We start from the raw sequence: 24,222 nt of genomic DNA on the forward strand, positions 1-24,222 counted from the left end.
GTGTGTGTGTGTGTGTGTGTGTGTGTGTGTGTGTGTGTGTGTGTGTGTGTGTGTGTGTGTGTGTGTGTGTGTGTGTGTGTGTGTGTGAGGGGGTGAGGGGTTTCCCCACAACTGCATAGCAGTTATCTATACATGTGGTTTGTATATGCTGTTGTAGTATATCAAATCATACATTAAATCATAAGTGCAGACACATGCAGGCTTTCTCACAAGTTTTCTGAAGGCACATGTGCACAGGCCTCCGGCTCATGCACGGGGAGTGTGAAGGCATGGAAAATTCCCCCCTCACAATGGCAATTCTGCACCTTTTCTGTTGTTGTCAGGCCCATCAGACACGGCTGTCTATGGATATGGGCAGGGCTGGGGTTGGTTATGCTGCATTGTATAGAGGATAGGGGCATAAGCTACGCCCGCACATCCATTCTCCGTTTCACCGAACAGGTTCTCTCATCTGTCACATCATCCCTTTCAACAAGGAGGCCTCCCCTGTCTCCTAAGATCCCTTTTCAGGGACAAAAACAGCTCTAAAAGGAGCTGTGGAGGGTGTGTGTGTGTGTGTGACAGAGAGAAATGGATTTAAGTTACACACAAACCAAATCACTACCACCCACTTCCGGTCCTGAAACAAACACTGGCCTCACTGTGAGAGAACGAGTGAGCCTTACTGGCTCTGCTAAAACTAGGACATCTGGTTGGCATTTATTACTTAATAACCACAGTTACATATGCACCAGCACACATGCAAGGACGAATCAAAACATCCAGAGCGATACTACTAACAGAGTTTACTGTAAAGCCTTCAGTGTGTCCACTGAAATTCAACCTGATAAGATTCTTTTAAGACTTGTCATTTACACATGCGTAAATGACAAATACAATAACGACGCACCAGATATCTAAAAATACAGTTTTATTGAAGTGTGTGCACGATTTCCCAGCTCCTACCAACCCACACTCACACAAAGAGGAAAAAGAGACAGAGCCCAGTTGGTTTCACTTATTAACCCAAATGAAGTGGGATTGTGTTACCAGAAATGGTAAGAACAGCAGGCTTTGCTTAGAGTTTGGCACATACAGCAAGGACGCTGGAGAAAAATGGCTCGAAACAGACCTTGACTCAGTCAATGAGCTAACCAGAGAGCAGTGTGTCACAACTCATACACTCCATTTCATCAGAATCCATACGGCCGTACAGAGTAATTGACAAAAAAAAGTGGCATTCAACTGTGTGTGTTTAGGTTGGTTTATTTTTCCAAGAAAGAGAAGAGATCATACCTGACAGTAACAGGGTGAAAACCAGTTTAAGTCATAATGTGTCAGACTTTTGTGTCACTGATTGAACCAGCTGACAAAGCTTAGGTTAGAAGGCTGATAACTGACACTCCAGGTGAGTGTGTTAATGCAGCTGCTCTGTAGATGCAAAAATAAATAAACAAAATGCAGGATTAGACCCTGAAATTGCCACTCTTTCCATGCAGTGAGAAGGCTCTGGGTTCAAATGTCAAATGTCAGCAGGGGTCTTTCTGAGGAGTTTTGTGCTCTCTCACAATCCCATGAGACACTTGTTAGGATACGCCTAAAAACACAATGGTGTAGACTTGAGAATGTGGTTTTCCATCTGTTGTGAAAGACTGATGGCCTGTTCAGGTGGACCTCGCCTCTCTCCCTGTGATAGCTGAGATAGACTTCAGCCATGTGAACCTATGAGCAGAACAAGCTTTCGTTCACAGAAATGATTCACAGATGATCTGAAATTCCCCCGTTTACAATGTCGGAGACTTGATGATCACGTCCGGTGATTGTGTTGTTATCATATGTTAACCTCTGCTTGCAGTCAGAGTAACTAGCATACCTGTTCTTTAACTTCTGCTTTCTTCATCTTCTCCTGTTAGACTCAGGGCAGACTGGACACCATGCAAACTGCTACTGCAAGAAAAACTCAGTTTAGAAGGCAGTTACCATTAGCACATTAGCACATTTCATTAGCACAGGGGTTTACACTGGGTAAAAACCTGCACAGGTAACCAGTCTGTCACAGATAATCATTCGTACTCAACTTTAAGCAACACAAATGTTTGTCTGGACTATTTCTGCAGTTACTGACTTAAAGACAAATGAATGCTCTGGAAATGTGGGTTTTATAGCAGGACTGATGATGATTCCATCGTGAAGTCACACTTATTATGTTTCAGCAACCGTAACAATAGAATATCTGATTATACACAGTAATTAAAACGTGATTGAGATATTTTATGTTAGTATACATTTCTAGGTCAGCACGAATAAATCACTCAAACATGAAATGTTTGATGAAACGATGAAACGATGAAATGAAACTAAGAGTTTACCTCCTCAAGCCCTCCACATGTGGAAGGTAAGACCACAGTCCTCGTCACCTGGCCGGTGTAATAAACACGTCCTATAAGCTAAGGCAAAGATAAAAGATGATCATTTTTAAAATGCTACATTATTTTATAATCTTGACATTTAACATGGTAATTAAGGTGGATTTACTAGATTTCTACATTTCTTACTTTAGAAATTTGTTTATTTTTAGAAGGAAATTTCTTGAATTTAAATGTAATTCAAAGCAATTAGTGTTAAAAATTAATATGAAGGCCTAGATTTGTTTTGAACATCACACCCATCTTCCCAACAAAATGCTGTAACTGCAGCTCACTCGAACATCAGCTAACTTATTTTGTCCCACGAGACTAATATCAAAGCTAAAGAGTCAAAATTGATCCAGAGACCCTGGATAAATCCCTTTGAAGGCTCATCAGGATGGACATCAGGCGTAAAAATCAACCACACTGGAAGCAGCTAAAAGTAGCTAGAGCCAAAGAGCAAAAACAGTTATTTGCATCTTGTGTCTTGACTTAAAGCTCGCATTTTAATGTTTTATATTTTATTGGCTTCAAAATTGCTGTAACAGTTGCATTTCAAAACAGAAATACAAATACATTTTTATCTTTTCTTTGTTTAGGGAAGCTCATTTTGTCCAGAAAATGTTAACATTCTGCTAATGCATGACGATTGGCTACTTAAGGATTTACAACATGATACAGTCTCATAATGGCATGTTTTCCAATGGTAATGACACGTTAGAGGTGTAGTCAAACACTACAGAAACTTGTAGACCATCAAGTGGTTCTTAATACAACTGAAACCTAATAATGGGGCTATGTCTGTTGTATTAATCCCTTCTACCAAAAACACAATGAAAACTGCAAATAGAAAAATGTTTTCATTCGTTCAGTCAATGGAGCCCCAGTTCTTGATCTTATTAAAAGTCCTTCTTATACATTTGCAAATAAAGTTACCAGTATTGACTTTGTTTTGATTCTCCATATGTTTCCTAGCTCCCAATGCACAACATGATCTTATTAGCTAACTCGCCATCCAATAAAGGATAATTCCTGTTTATTTCAAAACAGGCATATTTCCCTTTATTATGGCCGTTTTGGCCTTAAGGATGCAGTTAACGGTGCCACCCGATTTTGTAAGTCACATGTCCAAAGTAGCTAGTTGTTTCTAAATGCTTTATTCATGGATTCCTGAATGGTGTAACCCAGTCCAGGTGTTCCTTTCTGCCGTTTCCTGTAACTTCCACCGAACAGGGAAAGCTGATTAAACTGACTAGCACAGCCAAGTGCACCATAGCGCTTAATGGCTTTTCGATGAGAGAACTGAAACAAATCAGCGGTTGTGGTGGGCGAGAGTTATGGGATTGCTGGAAATGACGCTATAGAAGTCATTGTGTTTGTCTTACTCTGTCTCTTATGTTCAAGAACAAGCTCTCCGAGGCGTACTTCTGCTCATAATTTTTATTTATGTCTTTCCCTTGAGTGTGCTTTCTACAGTCCTTGCATGCATAATTATACTCCTGCATGACCCTTCATGTCTTTCTTTTTAATGGCTTCTATGCAGATGTGCATATGTTCCAAGTCAAACGAGGGTTCAGGGGTGGGTGTGGCTGCCCCCACCTTTTCTCTGGGTCACCTGCTTTACTGGGTAACATTCCCTCATATTCCCTCGTTTGGAGACCATTAGAGAGGAAATGGGGCTGCCATCTATCTGACCTTCCTCCCCCCTCTCCTCCCCGATCTTTCCCCAAACTCCCCCCAAGCTTTCAGAATTCCCATCATCGCCCAGCGTCCACCCTCCTTCCCTCTGTGTTTTCACAGTGTTAACAATCAAGCCGTGGCCCTGAGTGTTCCGGGGGCCTAATTGGGTTGACTGTTGGCGTTGATTGTGATGGATGGAGGGGGGCTGGAGCCAGAGCCCAGTGTGGACGCTCCTTTCATCTGCCTGCTCCAGCCTGTTGTGCAAGAAGAGCATGGAGAAGTACTGCTGAGTGCGCAGTAGCGACAGACTATAGGCCTGTGACGTTTGGACTGTGCTGGGGACAAGTATCTATTCTTCAGCTGATCCCCACTCATTGGGCAAAATCATTATAATTTGTCTGAATTTCAAAAGTCAGCAGATACTTTCGGCCAAGTTTTTAAGGTAAAAACTTGCACTTCTTCTACATTTTAAGGTGCAGTACTGGTTAAAAAAAAACAAAGAAATTTTTTTTTCTCTTAAAATTTAAGGTTTCACTTGCTGACAAGTTTAATGCTGCATATGTCCTTTATATCGGCTCTACAATGGTGCCGAGATCAGCAGCACTGGTGCCCTACCAAAGCAAAGCAAGGTCGGTCTAATGCTAAAGCTAGCCATAAGTCAAGATAATATCTTCTATTTGTCTGTTTAATAGGAGGCCACATGAACACTCGATGCTGGATGAGTGTACCTAAAGGGGGAAACTGTGCAAGTGTATACAGCCTCTCAAGCCAACAGTGGCACCAGTACCAGTACTGGCACCCGCTACAATACCGTACTTTTCATATGAATCCACTTGTTCAGCTCCATATCCTGAGAATGTTCCAAACACTCAATGCTAAACTGAAGTTTGGAACTCTAAGTTCGCTCGTCGCATGGTTGACTGACTAAAGGAAAAACCAACATTGTAGTTTTTTCACATCCATGGAGCTCTGCTAGCGAGATGACAACCATTCTTCCAAAATACATGATTAGAGCTCTTTCCTACTGCTCTTTTTAGGGCCATTTCCACTCCTGTTAACATCTGGCCTTGTAATCCTCCCTCCAGACTCCAGTCTTGTGACAGAGCTTGTCAGAGGCTTTGAATCATCATATGTTAATCATGCCCGCATCCCTTGACTGTCGATACACTACCTGTATTGTACTGTACTGTGAGTTTGCGTCAGACCCAAGTACACGTTGGCTTCTTAACCTCCTCATCTCTGCTCAGTAACTCTGGCGCATCTTTTTGGCAGCACATCCAGAAAATTTCATTTTAAGTCCATCTTATTATTCGTCAGGGTGCGTCATCGCCGACGGCGTCACAGATACACTGCTGAAAACAGACCCACTGATTTGATCTGACCTTGCGCTTCTAGATCAAGAGATGAAAGGGGCCCAGCATACTGCCATCTTTATTATATGTATATGTTTTTGTTTTGTCGAGGCTGTGGTTAGGTAATGAAGACTTTTGAAATGAGGCCAGCATTACCTGTGTTTGTACAGCACTTAGAGCCATTGGTGGCTTACAGACCATTTGCTTATCTTTGGGGTGAGTAATGGGAGTTTGTATGTGTCTGTGGTTAAAGCCTGGTTCTGGCTGAAGTCATCAATCAACACTACCATGGGGCTGATTGACTCACGTGACCTCTGGGGGTGGTTGGGTGGGTAGACTCATTAAGAGAAAGAGAGTGCATGTTAGAGAGAGAGAGAGGGAGAGAGGTGTGTTTTTAGATTGAGCCTGTGTACGGATCTGGGTTAAAGAGGCTACGTCAGAGTCATTCTCATTTGTTTAGTCAAAGTTGTGGTCAAACTCTCTGCTATGTGATCAGATCAGCCATGGTTTGCATAATGCAACTGCTGACAACAGCAACATTGTGCAGTGTGTTTACAAGAACACGTAAACAGAGCAGACAGAAGGGCCTCTACGTACACCTGGATCTGGTGATCCTGCTTGCTACATTTCCCACATGCTTTCAACAGGCCTGCAGCTTCTCATCTGTCTGTCTTTAACGTGGAAGCTGAAGGCTGGAGTCTGCTGAGCAGATTTTTATACCCTTTTCCACACTGATGTAGAAATTGTGGTCTTTCATCTTCCATCTTAAACTATCCCCTCCAGACATGAAGATGTGACGGTGGTTAAAAATACTCTGCTTTGAATAATAATTTGTATCTGACAAAGATTCAAAAGTTCAATTACCTGGTTAGAAATAACCTAGCTTTCCCATGCCACTGACAGTCCATTCTCTGTGTCTGAAGTTTGCGTCTCACTCCCTGTAAACTGCTTGTTAGACCAGGGTTTACTTACAAATGACTTGTGATGTCCTAAATCATGCCAAACAAAACTTTTAGGAAGCAGCGTTTTGACACTGGGAAGAATAAGGCTAACTATATGGAGCACGCATGCATCTGCCATGCTACATGAACCTCTCGTCTTTTAAATGTACTTTATTTCTTTGTCTATTATTTACTGAATACACATGGTCCACACCTAAACTATCCAGTTGTTAGTGTACGCCTCTACATTTTTTCATCACTATGCATGGTTAGTGTGTCTTTAATGTGACACCAGAGACTTTAATCCATTAAAAAAATAACTATTTCAAACATTCTCTTGGCTGAAATTCTGTCTGATTTTGCTGTTTAGTTTAATTCAGTTCAGCTTAACTTATATAGCACAATAACAGTCAGCTCAACAATCAGACAACCCTATGACCAAACACTTGGTGACAGCGGGAACGAAGAACTCCCTTTTAACAAGACTACCCTCCAGAGGGGCAGCCATCTGTCAGTTTGCGGTGTCTTCTTCCTGCTACATGGTAGCATTTGTTTCAGCTAATTAGCAACCCTCAACATGTACAGATGAATTCCCTTTGCTAATGTGTTTATAATAACCTAATAATAGTGCTTGCCCAACTTCTCTACGCCTTTAAATCAAACATATTTAAGTCTGAACATAGTCTATCACCTTTAAATGCCAACTAACTGGAGAAGTTTGTGCTAGTGTCTAACATTTACCTTTGCTAAATTGTTGCTATAACATTGATCGCATTAAATATTCGCCTGCTAAATATTTGATATATTAATAATGTAAATGTGTTAACAATACAGCCTTGCAGTCCTACTTGCTTGGCTGTATTGTAGGAGTATTTGCAGGAATTCTGACAAAAGAATTATAAAGTGTTTGCACTGGTGGGGCTATGTTGTTTCTGTTGCTAGTTACATAATCAAATCCAAGCAACTTGGTGTAACAAATTAATGCATTTGAAAGCCAAAAAACATACACCAAAATACCTATTTTGCTTTTTTTAAGTATTATTCATACCTGAATTGCATCATAGTTTATACAGCAGCAATAAACATTCCCCACAGTCATGTCTAATGTTTTAAGTAACAAATCAAAAACACATGCTCTGTATTTAAGTTTCATTTAGATTACATAAAAAAGTATCCTTCCAAGTCATCTTTGATTCATGAGCTTTTTTCTCTAGATGGGTTATGTAATGAAATATACACTAACGGTTTTTACTCCCATGACTGGAGCTGGCTGTGTTCTGTAAAATGACCTGCACTCATAACAATGGGTTAGACACTGGATGACACTGCACAGGTGAGTATTACCAGTTATTGTCTCTTTTTGCTACATGATAAATGTGGTGTCTAAGCCCTCAGCTGTGTCATTACCACAAGGACAAAGTGGTATTCATTTTTTCTTGATTATTTGAAATGTTAACACAAGTTCTCTGAAGTTATAGAGTAGCATCATTATAATACACTAAAAGGTGACCTATACAAAAAATGGTGATAAATGGAAAATGAACACCTTGGTTGTTTAGTTTATTCTGTTGCTTTACCACATTAAGACCACTGGCTATCTCTGGCTCTCTTCCACAGCATGTCTTTATCCTGTCTTCCTTCTCTCACCCCAACCGGTCGCGACAGATGGCCCCGCCCCTCACTGAGCCTGGTTCTGCCAGAGGTTTCTTCCTGTTCAAAGGGAGTTTTTCCTTCCCACTGTCACCAAAGTGCTTGCTCATAGGGGGTCATATTATTGTAGGGTCTACCTTACAATATGAAGTGCCTGTTGTTGTGATTTGGTGCTGTATAAATAAAACTGAATAGAATTTAAATGGAATTGGTTACAGCGATGGGAAAAAATTAACCTCAAACCAGTCTGGTCAGCCCTGGAAACTTTTTTGTTGTTTTTATGACTGACAGTCATATGCAAAAGAAAGCTTTAACAGGCAGTCATGTGAAAACTCTTTTCCATAAAAATTAATAGGGTAAGTAGCAGCCTGGTGCTGTGAATCACTTGCACTTGATTAACTGATTATCAGTAAGTGTGAGCACCTCTACAATGTTCAGAGAATCTGCAAAAAACCCAAGAGCTCAAATGTCAAAGTTCATGACAGTATGTCTGAACAAGCCACAACATTTTTGGAACAGTGTCTTTTGGATAATGCACAGCTCCACATTTGGCAAAAAACCAAACACAGCACACCAGCACAAACACCTCATACCAACTGCCAAGCACGGTGGTGGAGGGGTAATGATTTGGGCTTGTTCTGTAGTCACAGGGCCTGGGCACCTTGCAATCAATAAATCAGCTGTGGAGGAGTTTCGCTTTATATGAAAGTAATCTAGGCCATCCGTCTGAGAACTAAAGCTTGGTTCAATTTGGGTATTGCAACAGGACAATGATGCCAGGCACCGCAGCAAATCTACAAAAGACTAACTGAAAAAGAAAAGAGTCAATGTGTCACAAGGCCAGACCTGGACTAAAATCCTCCATAACGATGAGAGAGACTGATAAAGTCTCAGAAAATGAATATTTCAAGTTATTGCTGTTAAAGGTGATTCTACAAGCTACAAAATCATGGGGTAACTGTTTTCACAAGACGGCACAGAATTCTGTGAAAACTCTGATTCACATGAACTTAATTCCACACCAAAGAGCCCCCAATATTGTCATCCTGACTCCGGCCATGGTAAAGGTTGCTGAACCACCTTTAACTGTCCATTTCAGAGCTGAAAACCAAGTAATAGATATATAGTAATTAATACCATGATATAGTAATAGACCAATAACTGTAGAAAAAATATTTACTTCCTGTTTGAACGCTGGCAGTGGACCTGTCGCTGTTGAGGTCACAAAATATGGAGTTGCATTTGTGGAATGGGCACGATTAAAAGTTTAGACAGTAAACAAAATCTAGACTCCCATATTAGTCAGATGTTTTGTTCACCCATACAGATGTCCAGGGAGGAGGTCGTAAGGTGACATAGATACATCTTGTTACCTTACTTCCTTTTTCATTCTCATTATAACTAATAAGCCCAGTTGAAATGTGTCTAACCTTTATCCAGGACACTGGAGTTTAAACATTTTATGCGGCCAATTATGATTTTCAGTTTATCTTGCTATTTGGTTAGGTTTGGCACAATAAATACTTGGTTGGGAAAGAAAATAATGATCTTGGTTAAAACACACCCTTTTCTAGCATACCGGTATGCTCCATTATTTTTTAGGTGACCAGGGTGACAAACTCTAAAGTATCAACGTAATAACTGCTTGCAAAAATAACCCGTGGGCTGAGACAGGGTCTCCAGAAAATCAACTCGTAAAAGAAAATTGTTCATCTGGCAGCAGAAACCATAGTTCCACCAAAACCATGCGCAACGATGTAAAGTCCAGTCTCAGTTGCAGTGTTTTTATACTACACTGTAATACAACACACAAGTGTTGATGTTTCTGTGTGACATGTTGCTGAAACTGGATCTGGCTAATTTAAATTAAGATTAAACTCTACAACAGCTTTTTGTTGCAGCTTGGAATATACAGCTCTACGTCTAGCAGCATGCCTTTGCATCTGTTTCATAGGAGTATGAAAACATTTGACAGTTCCCTTAACTCTGCTTCCTTCCCCAGGCGTGCCAAGCTCCTCTGCTGTCTTTTGTGCTGTATCAGAGCCATGTAAACTCTGGGATCTGCATGAAAATAAACAGCCAGCCAGGGAAGCAGACACGCTGACGTCAAGGAAGAGGACAGAATCTGATCAAAAACACATCGAGGCGAGGGTGTCCGTGACAGTCAGTCGGGATTTTATTGATGGAAACCCATGGTTAAAGATTAAAGATTATCTTGTTGCAGATTAGATTTGTAGCCAGTGCTGATGTCCTGAGCTAGGCACTTATTCCTGCAGCGCTTCCTGTGAAGCAGCAGGCCTGTGCGGGGTGTTTCCCAGGTGTGAGCATGTGTGTTTGAATGTAACCCGAGGGGAGCAGCCCTGCTGACGTCAGGGAAGAGAAGAGGATCTAATCAGAAGCACACAACAGCTGAAGAGGATAAAGACCTGGAACGGGAGCTGATTTATATTCTGATTTGGAAATCATATCTGAGGGTGAAAAGTTCCAGGTTAAATCTGGGCCGAGGTGAAGAGAGAAGCAAAGTAAATTTTGACGCTTGATCGGTGGCGGGATAAAAACACTGTGCACTATTATGTGCGTGCATGTGTGTGAGTGTGTGTGTGCGTGATACTATCCAGACGCCTGAATACTCAACACTCAGCCTATGGTGTTGATAGGGGAGGGGCGGGGCCTGCAGGTTGGAGTGACAGGTCAGCCACTTGCAGGGATCTGACAGCAGGCCAGTGGTTATCTCACTGACCTGCTGACAGCGACGCACAGACCAAAACACACATACACATACCACGTGTATTCCCTGCTGCAAAGTTTATCTTTCAGAAAGCTCCTTGATGAGCCAAAACATCAGGGCTGACTAATGTGCTGTTTGTCTTAAGTGCATGACCAAAACAGCTTAGCTTGGAGTACTGGAGCTTGAGCTGTCCTATGGCATGCGGCATCTAGATCTTTTTTGTTTTTTTAAATCATTCTTCGAAGACTTGGCAGTCAGGGGAAAAGAATATAATCTTACACGCATCAAGAACTAATGACCTCTCCAAAAAAGTGCTTTAGGAGCGAGACTGGAACGACTTGGTAAAACTAAAAATTGACTGAATTTAACACTTCATAACGTCTCATTACATTGAGAACTTTTAAACATAGCCTGGTGTAAAGACTGAGCATTGAGTATACAGAGACAGGTTATGCATACTGCACCCACGGCGAGGCCTTTTGGCTTTCATTTTAAACCCAGGTTCCTCCGTAGGAAACACAGGCAGGGAGGCTGAGTTCTCAAAAGGTCCCCGTTCATGCTTAAGTCCCACAACGAAATGTGAAAAGATTGACAAGTGAAAAACTGACCGCAGTCAATCCAACACCCCCCCGTCCCTTCCCAAAAAGCACACATATTCAAACATCAAACAACACCTTGTACTGGCTGAACTCTCTCCCTTTACCCTGTGGTTTACCCTTTGACCCAGGCCAAACCTTCCCCTACAGCAAACACTCCCACTGCTCACCCCTGACCCCCCACGCACACTCAGCAGCCTGCAAAACACGAGCTGGGAATTCCAGCGTTGCAACCCTGATGTGCTGCTCCTCTGGAGGTTTTCTTATCATTTTGACCATTTCCATAATGAACAACAACAACAACAAAAAAAACACAGAGAAGCACCCAAATAATAATACTATAGGGCTTTGGAGCGTGATGTCACTGGGTGGGCGTGGAAAGGATTTTGGCCTGATGCGCCATTTTCCAGGTCCAAACAAAGCACAAGCAAAAAAGGAGCGAAGGCACACACAACAGCCATCGTTCGTACTTGCTGTGTGGTTGGCTGCAATGTTCGATCGCACGACCGGCACGACCGGCACAGGAATAAGCTTAAAAAGGGTTTGTCTTTTTATTCTTTCCCAACCTGGAAGCAACATGAGGGAGCTCATATGGCGGACCTTACCAAACGAAGGCGTCTAGCCTGGATAGCAGCCGTGAGACGAGCTGATATCCAGTTCGCTTCCATCTCCAGATATCACTTAACTTACCGGACATTTTCATTCAGGTAAGTTCTATATATGTTCATATCACTCTTTATAGCTTAATAATATTATCGTTGGTGGTCTCGGAACAAACATCGAATGGAGTGACTTTGCAGAAATACGTGCTATGTAACGATTCACTAATTCTTTCGCACAACTGTAGGGAAGCCTGCCTATGAAATGGATGTAATATCTTGCCCGATTATCAATGTGGTAGTTTGCATCAACTTTACAATTATGGACACATAATATGACAACGAGATTCATTGATAAATGTATAACATTAATTGTGGTAGGGGGTGAACCATGGCTGTTACACTCGATGCACTGCAGCTGACTTACCTTGGTTTGAATGACGACGTACTCACAGGTTGAAAATAGCCAAATCTTGCACCCAGTCGTTAGTAAATTGGATGTGCGCCTCCAGCGACTTGTAATTACGAAACTGGTTCGCAGTGTAAGCGCTTACTCCACAAACAAGATACGGAAAGATATCGGGGTAGGACAGTGGCGGTAAGTCGTCTGGGTCTTTACTCCACTGCCGTATTTCATATGGGTCCACATTTGCGATCCACTCTATTTTTTTCAAGTACCACTGCTTCGCCTCTGGACGCAATCGGTCTCTATACCGTCCGTTTTCTTTTGAGCTGCTTTTAAACATGTTTCTTGTGGTCATCGTTCCAACACAGTGTGTTTGTTTTGATTTGTGGACCCGGAAAATGGCGTCGCGCTCCCACAAAACATTGCGGAGTGACATCAACTCCAAAGCCCTATAGTAATTCCAGGCATTTGGATGGCTGAATGTTATTCAAGCTGGTTGCAAATATGTGTTCTACATCACTGACATCATTCAGCTATCTTACAAAATGATAAAACATATGACAGCATGGTGGCGTGCTGTTGCGTCACAGCAAGAAGGTCCAGAGTTCAACTCCACACAAAGAACCTACGCAAAAGTTTGTGTAGGTCCTCACACAGTCCAAAGGCATGCAGTTAGTGGGGTTAGATTAACTGGTGATTCTAAATTGTCATTAAGTGTTAATAGTTGTCTGACTCTCAGCATTACCCCTGCGACAGACTGGCTGGGTCTGTCCAGGGTGTGTCTGGCCTCTTGGCCCACTGTAGCTGGGACAGGCTCCAACCCCCACCACCTGCCTCTGCAACCCTGATAAGGATAACTGGAAGAGCACTGATGGATGGATGGATGGACAAAACATATCTCAGGAAACGAAGGTAAGGGCTAAATGTAGTTCTTGCACTCATCACTTGTGAAAAAGGTTAAATCCAGTACTCAACACACAGATCAGACTTTGCAACACGGGATAAATGACTACAGCCAACAATTTTGTATAAAAAGTCAAGTAAAAATTTGTTTCATCCTGTGTTGCAAACACCTGTAAGCTGAGATTCTCCTGTAGTCCGTGGAATGACAACAAATGCTGACAATCAGAAATGGAGGACATGCTGTCTTTTGCTATTTTAAGGGCTGCCAGAATTGTGTATTTCTATGGTTTTGTAGAGACAGAACTGCCAGTTCCACTAACAGACATTCGATCCTGGCTACAAAAGCAAGTCAGCTTAGAGTAGAGTTAAAGTTAGGAGTGTTGATACTTTGACAGCTGTGCAAGGAGGTGTAGACATTGCCTGTGTGCTTTGTCTAACCACTAACTGCAGCTTTCTATTTGTGATATTAATGTCGCCCAGAGCATTTTTATTGGTGTAAACATTTAAAATTCTACCGTTTTATTACTATGTTACTTAGCATTAATTAGCAGATATGTCTGTGTATGCGTTGTGCCCATATATTTTATAAATGCAGACTAAGCTTGCTAGCATTAGCCGACAACTTGTAGCACTTTACCTTCTAGTCTAAATTTGGTTGCTTTGGGCTTCTTTAGCAGTTTGTACACCTTTTTAATGGTGCATTTAACAGAGAGACAAGTGCTGCAGAATGCAAACTGTAAAGGCATTATTTATACAAATTTTCATACAACTTAGCTTTAGATGACTCTGACACTGATGCGGGGGACAACCAATCTCTGCATTCTGTCTATACACTACGTGTGTGCCACACACAGAAGCAACCACCCACACATGCCCACGTACACATCCATTGTTGACCTGAGCCACATGACAGCAAGAGCATTACACACGGCGCACCACATCCCTATCATAAAGTGTCCTCAAGACACCCAAGATGCTTCTAGCCTGTCATTGGCTCTTACAGCTGACCGCTTTTCAACAGCAGTGACACAACACCTCTCTAATTAGCCTCTTTTCAAAGTTACTAATCTGAGTAAAGACAACTCTCAGTGACACACACAAACAATAGCCCCCTACTCTCACCCTCTGTCCCAGGGTTGCCTGTTTGGAGCGGCGCTGCAGGATCCCACACACGCGTGTAAACCGGAGAGTGTGTATTTTTATGTATTTTATCTGTGTGGCGTTCAAGTGTGAAGACAGTGACCATGAAGGAAGATCGACTAAATGAGAGTGAGGGAAGACATTTCTAAAGATTTGGTAGTAATAGCAAAAGTGTTTCTGATATTTTGTGTTTGTCACAGCAGATGTCCCTGTTGTTTGTTTGTGTGTGTTTCTGAGTCTGTCTGTCACTCAGTAGTTTTCGTTGGCTTTGCTCGGGAAGGCCTGTGATCACACAACCTTAAGGACTGTGATTAGGAGGACCACTTAGAGTACGCGCACACAGCAAACGGCAAATCCCACAGTGCACTCATGCATGTGTACCAAAATATTGAAACCACTTACCAGCAGTAGCTTTGCTCACAGGCACACGGTCGCACAAACAGAAGCAAACCACTACGCACACACTTGTTCCTACGCTTGGACTGTGAAATGACACGCACGTCTCTGGATGCTCTCTAATTTCCTGCGGCCGAGCTCTGAGCTTGTGAGGTAACTCATGATGAGTGATGGTTCATCACGCTTGGTGGAGATTATACAGGGAACTTCATCCCAGCACACTCATTCCTGAGCAGATGTGTCATACGCACAAGGTCAGGAGAGTTGAACTCAAAATGGGAATGTGTGGCACATTTGCAAAACACACTGTAATCTTGTAACATAATGTCTTCATTACTCAGGTTTATTTACATGCTGTGTACAAGCTGTATTGAGCTGTTTTTACTGCGTCCAAGTCAAGTCAAAACAAGCCTGAGCCAAATCTCCGGACGATTTACAGTTCAAATCAAGTGTTAAGTGTTGTCATAGTTTTGAGATGATTAAGTCCAATTCGTGTCTTAAGGTAAGTCCAAGTCACGCCTCATATCTGATCAAAACAAATCAAAGTCAAGGAACAGTGAAACAATCAGGACGAATGGAAGTCAAGTCTCAGCAGAATAACAAGCCCGAGCCTAATGTTACATCTTGAAGCTAGTCTACCTCAAGTCTCAAGGCCTTCAGGACAGAATTCAAAGCCAGGATAAGTGTGGGTCACTCAGAGTAAGTCTAATTAATTTTCTCACGACAATTCCAAGTCAAAATGTAATCGAAGGATTTCTAAGTTGAGTCTCAAGATAATTGAAACTTGAAGGATGTTCGAATAGGTCTTCCATCATCTCATCCAATGAGATTTCTCACAGTTTTAAACAAAGTGATCCAGATCAGTCCTTTGCCCATTTTATGAAATTTTATGTTAAATGTGGGTAGATGAACTGCATGAACCAGGTAGACTTGATACAATTAAATCAAGTCTCAGTTTGACTAATATAATTTCTATCAAGTGGTTTGATAAAGAGGTTTGTCACATGGATGCCACATGATGTTTGGTCCAGAGACAAGAGAACATTGCCCACCTAATTAGGTTTTTCTTCGGTGCTGAATGACAAAAAATAAGTCTGGGGATGAAGAGGAAATTTGTTGAAATTATTAGTGTTTCAAACACTTTAGCATGGAGTCTCGGGGTGTTTCCACACCTGCTGTTTTAGTCTGTTCAAATCCAACTGTGGTTCTGGTTCATTTTGGATGTGGACCAGCTGCCTGAGAACCCTTTGGAGGGGGTGATCTTGAGCTGACTCAACTACAACGTTTATGTTGCTTGTTATGTTGTTCTGTTAAGTTTTAGCTAAAGACTTACCGTAGCCGTGGGTGGTTTGCATTAGTCGTGGCAGTCATGGCTGCTCCTCCCTGAGCCTGGTTCTGCCGGAGGTTTCTTTCTGTTAAAGGACAGATTTTCCTTCCCACTGTCACAAAGAACTTGTTCATATGGAGTGGTCTAATTTTCAGGGTTTTCTCTGTATTATTATAGGGTCTTTACCTTACAAGACAAATCCTTAAGGTGACTGATGTTGTTATATGACTTTATATAAATAAAACTGAATTAAATGTCATTGAATTCTGGGATCTAGGACAGTAAAGAACACACCACATTCCTCCTGTATTCACTCTTATTGCTTCTGCCCCAAACACATCTGGTGAACAAGCAGACTGTACATTCTCACGTAGTTTATAAAGACACATTTTGATTTTCTTGGAGTCTACTTGGAGTTTTCTCTGTTTTCTCTGGTTTTTCTCTGTCTCAAAAAGGTGCAAGTTCACAAATTAATTAACAGATTCGCACCAGAGAAAATGAATTCTAGGCGTAAAAACGCTCTTACATTCATGCACTTGAAAAGGAGTTTGTCGTTGTGTCACATTGTGTCAGAATCCCTCTGTGACCTGCAAGAGAACAAACACACAAATAGATGAATGAAATTCGGAACTATAGTTGCACACTCACTGCATACAGAAGTACACGCATTTTTTTTTAAAAAGCATAAAAAGTACCTAATTGCCCATTGTTTTGTAAGTGATTACAATTGCTAGTTTTGTTGTAATTCGGACTTATGTACTCTTTTGCTCCATGGTCCTGAACATTCCCCACAGCTTGGAAGAACTCCCGCATAGTTTGTGGCTGAGTCACACTCATAGCAGGTTTGCAAAGCTATCTATTTTGAGTGAGCCCATATCAAATGTGGCATCTCCTAGTTCAAAATTTCAGACTATGAATTATTATGAAACCCGTCAGTGACAAATGTCTCCTCTGGGTGCTTCCAGCAGAAAAAGTCTTGTAACAAAATCAGATAGTAAAGCACGGTGTGCAGCTTTATGATGCAAACTGGGTTTGATATTTACATTTACAAGTCTTACAATCCAAGCCAGCTCTGCAAAGGTCTGCAGGGCGCCAAAATGGCCGACCTCCTGTTCCCAGGAACTCTAACTACAGGCTTTAGCAGAAAATGACCACTTTAAGCCTGCCTCGACCGCCCTGCATGGCGACAAGCACGGTGATTGGCGGGCTGGTGACAGATGCATGCCATGATTGGTGGGGGCCGTAATTCAGGCTGTAATTTGCAAAGTGGAAATGTAGGTGACTGAATATTTTGTCTGTGTTTGTGTGTGTGTGTGTATGACAGAGAGAGAGAGAGAGAGAGAAGAAGAAGAAACATTTCAGGCAGACATGCTCAAATTGCAGCAAAGGTCTTAGTTACAGTTTTGCCTCTTCCTGTTTTTTACCACTCCCCCATCATGTGCTTTTTCCTCTATTGCCACACTGGAAGAAAGACACTAAGTAATGATTTCATTTCCTCTTTCATTCCTTTCAGCTTCCTGTGGTCAGGGAGTTGAAAATGTCTTCCCACATGATCTGCTGATGGCATGACTGTTTCAGTTCACAGGTCAAAAGAAAACGTTCATTCATGTGTCATCACACCAAGACGTGTGATAGCATAATATGTCATTGCCATTTTAGGTTATGTATAGCTGTGTGTAGATCTAATTGTGTAGTTGAATTTGTGTGAGTGAGTGCCAGAGGTGAAATGGCACCAAAGAGGGTTTTTCTCTCAGAGGAAACAGTGGTTAGCAAAGAGGAAGTGTCTCCTCTTTGCCAGGAGATAGCTGCCCAGCTGCAGTGCTGAAAGATGGGTGACTGAAAACACACACACACGCATTCCCATGCACACACACAAATCTTCCCACCTGTTACTCAGTTACGATCGATAGTTCCTTTGATGCTTGGATGTGTGGGGATGATGGTAGGGGGCTTGGGGTTGGGTACAGGGCTACATGGCCCATGGGATCCATGGGTGTCAGGGGCACTTTGATCCTTGTTACAGCCTTACATGCAGAGCACTGTTCTCTAGAGGGGGTACCACATCCCCTCCGTCACCCCTCCTCACAGCACCTTTCCTCTAGACTGTTCCCCCTTACCCCTCGCCTCTGCCCCAGCTCATGTGCTGATCCCTGGGGACAGGTGAACCAGCTACAGAGCACGGGGAAACACTCATGGTGGAATAGCACTGAACAGTTAAATGACATTTAATACTGCAGACTCAAACACTGACACTTATTTATAGTCCTTTAAACAAAGTCCAAACTCACCACTGACTTGCTCATTTTTAATTTTTTTGCTAATGTCACCGTGACCCCAGCACACATGCACACACGTTAAAATCTCCTCTGCTGTATCCTGTTACCGAGATATTTTCATGTGTGCGCAAAGACATACGAGCACCCACGTACATTTTACATACACATGTAAAGGTAATTCAGTAACATCAGCCTTAGCATAACCAGATTTATGACTTGTGTGGTTCATACAGAGTTGAAATGTATTCAGTTTGAAACTAAAGAGCCCTGACACCCTAACCACAGCGCAGAAGAAAAGAAACTGACACAAAGGAGTGTAAGAAAAAAGTGAGAGATGGAGGGTAAGACAAAAAAAAAAGAGCAGGGTTGTGGGCTTGTGGTTTCAACGACAGTCAAGGCCAATGTTTCACAAGATAAAGAGGAAGAAGAGGGGGCATAGAGAGAGACACACACACACAGAGTGAGAAGGGAAGGGAGAAAGAGAAACACAGTCCAGCACGAAGAGGACAGCAGGCCGAACAGTGCATCCATTGTCCATGTGGCCTGGTTAACATTTTAATGAAGGAGCCACATCCACAGTCCTGCCACAAACTGCACACTGACTCACACAATGATTAACACTCTGCTAATACACTGAGACAATACCGCGGCTTACTGCAGGCTCATTGACATGAGCACATATGGACATACCGTACTGTGGACCCTGCCAATCAAATGCACACAGAGGGACACTCATTCACAGAAACTCACACATACAAACATGTGCAAGGGTTCATTTTCATGACTAGACGATATGTTTTCTTAGTTCTGGTCATCACGTAAACTCTTCTTCTTATTTGGCTTCATAAGTAACTCATCATACACAATGTAGATGCCATTTATGATGCTTTGATTTCTGGCTAGCCACATATATTGTGTATGTGTCTTTGTTTTTCTGTGGTACGTGCAAATCAGCATTTGCCCTATATTCAAGTTGCAGAGGTCGGTGGCAATGGACCTGAAGCTAGCTGCCAAAAATACTAAAAGAATACAAGCACTTATGTAATAAGAACAATCAGCTAACAATTGCCCATAAACTCAATACAAACCCATGCCATGACTTGCATGAATGCATCAACAGAGCACACTCGGTACTCTTGTGTTTTTTTTAAATAGCTTGAGCTGCTTATTGCGAAATGGCCCAGAGTGATAGATGCTGTCGATTCGTCAAAACCAGTGGTGTTTCATATTGTGTGACCCATAGTGTTTGTATGAGCCATTGGTTTCACATCCTTTCTGAGGATTCATGGTTTGAGAGGGAATGTTTTAACCCAGGGGCATCCAACTCAAGGGCCGGTGTCCTGCAGGTTTTAGATATCACCCTGAGTCAACAAACAAATCAAATCAAAGGCCTCTGGAGAACTTCAAGACATGTTGAGGAGGTAATTTAGCCATTTAAATCAGCTGTGTTGGATCACGGACCTGCAGGACACCGGCCCTCGAGGCCTGGAGTTGGAAACCCCTGTTTTAACCCAATCATGATATATATTTTTTGTCATTTTTAGTAAGATCTAGTTTGCAAATTTGTGCTTAACTCCATCACTGACCCTTCAGCACTCACTGTTGGACAGATGTCTGCAACACTGCTGGGATCTGACAGAAGATCAGTACTGGGGACAGTGGGATAGTAGTGTGTTGTGTGTGTCGCATTAAAATGGAGGAGAATGTTATTGTTAAAAAAAAAGAAAAAGACATTTCCAACAAATGCTAACTAAGCTACACTCCTGGATACACTGTGCCAGTTACATCATATAGTGGAAGTGATCAGGCTAAGTCAAGAAAAAAGCTAATGATTCCACAAGACGCACCAGAGAGCATTTCAGGAGCATATTTATAATAATAATAATGGATTGTATTTATATAGCGCTTTTTGAAACCCTCAAAGCGCTTTACAATTCCACAATTCAGTCACTCTCACATTCACACACTGGTGGAGGCAGCTACAGCTGTAGCCACAGCTGCCCTGGGGCAGACTGACAGAAGCGAGGCTGCCATATCGCGCCATCAGCCCCTCTGACTATCACCAGTAGGCGGCAGGTGAAGTGTCTTGCCCAAGGACACAACGACCAAAACTGTCCGAGCCGGGTCTCGAACCGGCAACCTTCCGATTACAAGACGAACTGCCAACTCTTGAGCCACGATCGCCCCAGACGATACGCTGGTCTATTTTCTACTGAACCAAAGAGTCAGGAAGTCGGGATCAGGAATATCATCGTCACAGCTGAAGCTGTGTGTGGACAAAACCCGCTGACACACGTCTGGTATGACTCTTGTGTAATGCACACACCGATCAGCTACAACATTATGACCACTGACAGGTGAAGTGAATAACACTGATTATGTCTTCATCATGGCACCTGTTGGTAGGTGGGATATATTAGGGAGCATGTAAACATTTTTTACCTTCAAACTGATATGCTACGAGCAGAAAAACTGGTTTCAAAACTACAGTTCTTCTGAGGTGTTCCCTGTCTGCAGTGGTCAGCATCTATCAAGTGTTCCAGGGAAGAACAGTAATGATGCTTTTGGCCAGTTTTCTGCTACTCAACATTGCCACGTACCAGCCACCTAAGCATTCCTGCAGACCATATACACCCTTTGATGGAAACAGTATTCCTCAGCCACAGTTGAGCTAGCGCTGGAGTTTGAGGTGTTGACTTGAGCTCCATATTTCCCAAATCTCAATCCAATTGACCATCTGTGGGACAAAGAAGTCCAATCCATGGTGGCTCAACTCACAACTTACAGGACTTAAATGATCTGTTACTAATATCTTGGTGCCAGATACCGCAGAACACCTTCAGGGGTCTAGTGGAGTCTTGATGGGTCACTGCTTTTTTTGAATACAAAGGGAAACAACATGATCAGGCAGGTAGTTATAATGTTATGCCTGGTTGGTATATATGTGCATCCAGAAGAGGTGGATGAATTTATAGCTTTTCAGCACCTAATTAGAATCCGAAGGGGTTGAATCAGGTTTCAAACTCTTCTTTTTCTTGTTTTCAGCTGCACCTAGTCTTTGTGATTTTATTGAACTTTCCAGTATACCTCACAAAGATGAAAAATATTACATTTTATTGTTCAAAGACAGACAGTATATTTAGCCATTCAGAAAGAAGAATCTTTCCCCAAAAACCTTCATCCCACACTACATAATAATTAAAAAAAAAAACTCTGGGTTGTTCATTAGTTGCTTCATGACATGGAAACACTTATATAATGACGCAAATGACACAATGATAGTTTTACTGCAAGCAACACGGGGTTGTGGTCAGAAATTTGCATTTCTGGGAACAAGCAGAGATTATCACCTGACTAAATGCATCAGGACTGATGGAAGCCCCTTCAGAGGGGGCAAAGTCATTGCAGCGCCAAAATCTGCTCGACTGTAAGAACATGTGAGATCATGAAAACATTAACCAACAAACTTTTTCTCAGGGGTTTTTGGCATGAATTAAAACCGAGTTGTCCAGCTTTCCTGACCACAATAATGTAGATGATTTGAGGAGAGAGCTTTGATTCTGACGGGGTAGAACTAATACAGCCGACTTCAACGTTTCAAACACAATGACAAGTCAACATGAAAAGATTTATGCTCGTCCAAGAAATGCATGATTTAAATTTGTGGGTGAAATGACCCTTCAGATTTGCGGTGAAATAACCATAAAGACTAGCACTGGGCTTGAATCAGCCCACCACCCGTACTGCTCAATGCACAGGAAGGGAAGGATCGGTCAAATGTTCATATGCATAGGAAGGACTGTCCTTTTGAACGAGCACAAAAGGACCCTCCATCCTCTTTATTCTCCCCCATCCCCACAGACACACACACAATTACACATTACCCAAGTGATGTAAATCTGGCGGACATATGTTGAAGAGGCTATATAGGGGTTGTTTTCAAACCAGATCCAAATGTTTTTGAGAGCAGACTGCAGCAACACATTCGTATGTGTCAGCAAAAGTTCAAGGTGCCTTATCCTGCACTGTGTCGAATGCTGTTTCTCCTTGCCTCTCACACTCTTTCCATTAATTCTTTGTGTCCTCGCGACTTTTTAAAAATCTTTTCTTGCAAACCCCCCAAAACACACACACAATAATGTAATGTGTTCTGCAGCTGTCTCTCTGGGGGAGGCAGCGTAAGGGTGATATGATGAAGAGGGTAAAGAAAGGAAAGAAGAAGAAGAAGAGGCGCATGAGGAGGAGAGGGAGGAGGAGAAAGAGGGAGAGTAAATCTTGGGGGTCACTGCCACTGGAGTTGGATTCCTTCACACCAGCTGCTGATAGCTTCTGCCTGGGAACATGTGAGTGTGACAGCCCTTACTAATGCTTCTGTACTGAAATGGTCTTGACCAGGTCCTCGTTCTGACAACAACTTGACAGGAAAACGTGAAGGTGAGGAGAACTGCAGGAATTTCTTTAATCTGAAAGAGATACAGCAGCAAGGGAATGGTGGGACTTTCCAAAGTGCGCACCTCACTGAAGACAAAGAAGCCACTGGACTTAAATGCTCTCCTAATTCCTCCAGCCCTGGAACCAGGGCGCCTTATTAAGAGTTTGCCCCCATTGCATTTAGCCAATCCCCTTCTGCTATGACTAGTTAAATTAATGATTCTCATAGGGCTTTAAAAGCTCATTTTACCACTAGATAACCGGGGCTACAATTTCAAAACAAGGCAGCAAGGAGGGGTACAGAGGTTAGAAGGTGTAATGCAAGCCTGGAGCCAGTAGCAATCCTATTAGTCCCTGAGAATAACAGGGTGCTCTCATGGACATGGGCATTCTGGTTACAGGGCTTTTTTTAAACCTGGGATATCATGTTTATACAGAACACAGAGGAACTGTTGGCATACCCATGTAGACAATGATAAGGTATCATGTAGGTGCCTGTGTGTAGTTTTGTTGTAGTTAATCTGCCACTTCAACTCAGTCTCACTACTAGGTCATCACATATTGACACTTTGTATGTCAATATGTGATGACCTGGGAGAAACATCCAAAGCAGTCTGTGAGAATGCAGTTAAGTGCGCTTTGCTGGTGTCGTCACTGCTGTGGGACAATGAAGGCTGTACTTCTGACAGAGCAGAGATGCTTTGGTGTCTTTGGTATCTGCTGTTGTATCTTTTGGCTGCTCCCTATAGGAGCTGCCACAGCATCCGTGTAGATTCATTCTATGTCCAGCATCCACTTCTTTCACAACAACCCTCTGCATCTCCTCCTTCCCTACATCCATGAATCTTCTCTGTTGTCTTCCACTTTTCCTCCCGTCTGGCATCTCCATCCCTCCATCCCTCCTGTGCTCATGTCTGAACCTTCTCAGCCTTTCCTCTCTAACTTTGCCTTCAAGCGCTCAGAGTTGCCCCTGTGATGTATTCATTTCTAATTTTGTCCATCCTGGTCACTCCCAATAAAAATGTTAACCTCTTCAGCTCGGCCTCCTACCTTTTTGTCAGTGCCACCATCTCCGGATCACAGCAGGGACACTCCTCTCCATCCACTCCACCCTGCATTCACTGTCTTATTTACCACTCTTGCATCTGTTGCTTTGGATGGATGATCCCAAGTATTTAAACGTATTACAATCACTTATTACTTCCATGTTTACCATTACACCTGTCTCCATCTCCTTCACACACACACATCCTGTCCTGCTTCTACTGACTTTCATTTTGGTGTTTTTTTATTTATTGTTTTGCTTTTTAATTGAAAGAAAACTTGTGGCTCGACTTCTCCACCTCTGAGCTTAAAATCTGTCATTGGGATCAGTCACATCAGCCCCAACAAGAATTCATGTTGCAACAC

At 42.4% G+C, this 24,222-nt stretch overlaps 1 long non-coding RNA gene across 3 annotated transcripts in view; it reads right to left on the bottom strand.

Annotated features, from left to right (window-relative positions):
* The window catches only part of LOC102213945 (uncharacterized), a 17,306-nt gene extending 2,383 nt beyond the window's left edge, over positions 1-14,923 (bottom strand). Inside the window, exons 1-4 of one of the 3 annotated variants that reach the window (XR_311787.1) lie at positions 14,785-14,923; positions 2,349-2,426; positions 1,853-1,926; positions 1,220-1,701 (exon numbers count right to left, since the gene is read on the bottom strand). This is a non-coding gene — a long non-coding RNA (uncharacterized LOC102213945). Of the gene's footprint in view, positions 1-1,219; positions 1,927-2,348; positions 2,427-14,784 lie in introns of those variants that run through there. The other 2 variants (XR_001290399.1, XR_001290398.1) reach the window with 2 other exon arrangements.
* Positions 14,924-24,222: the final 9,299 nt, after the last annotated feature.

The sequence above is a fragment of the Pundamilia nyererei genome, unplaced genomic scaffold (assembly GCF_000239375.1).
Source record: "Pundamilia nyererei isolate P.nyererei 1_Seehausen unplaced genomic scaffold, PunNye1.0 scaffold00062, whole genome shotgun sequence".
In the NCBI taxonomy this organism is placed as follows: domain Eukaryota; kingdom Metazoa; phylum Chordata; class Actinopteri; order Cichliformes; family Cichlidae; genus Pundamilia; species Pundamilia nyererei.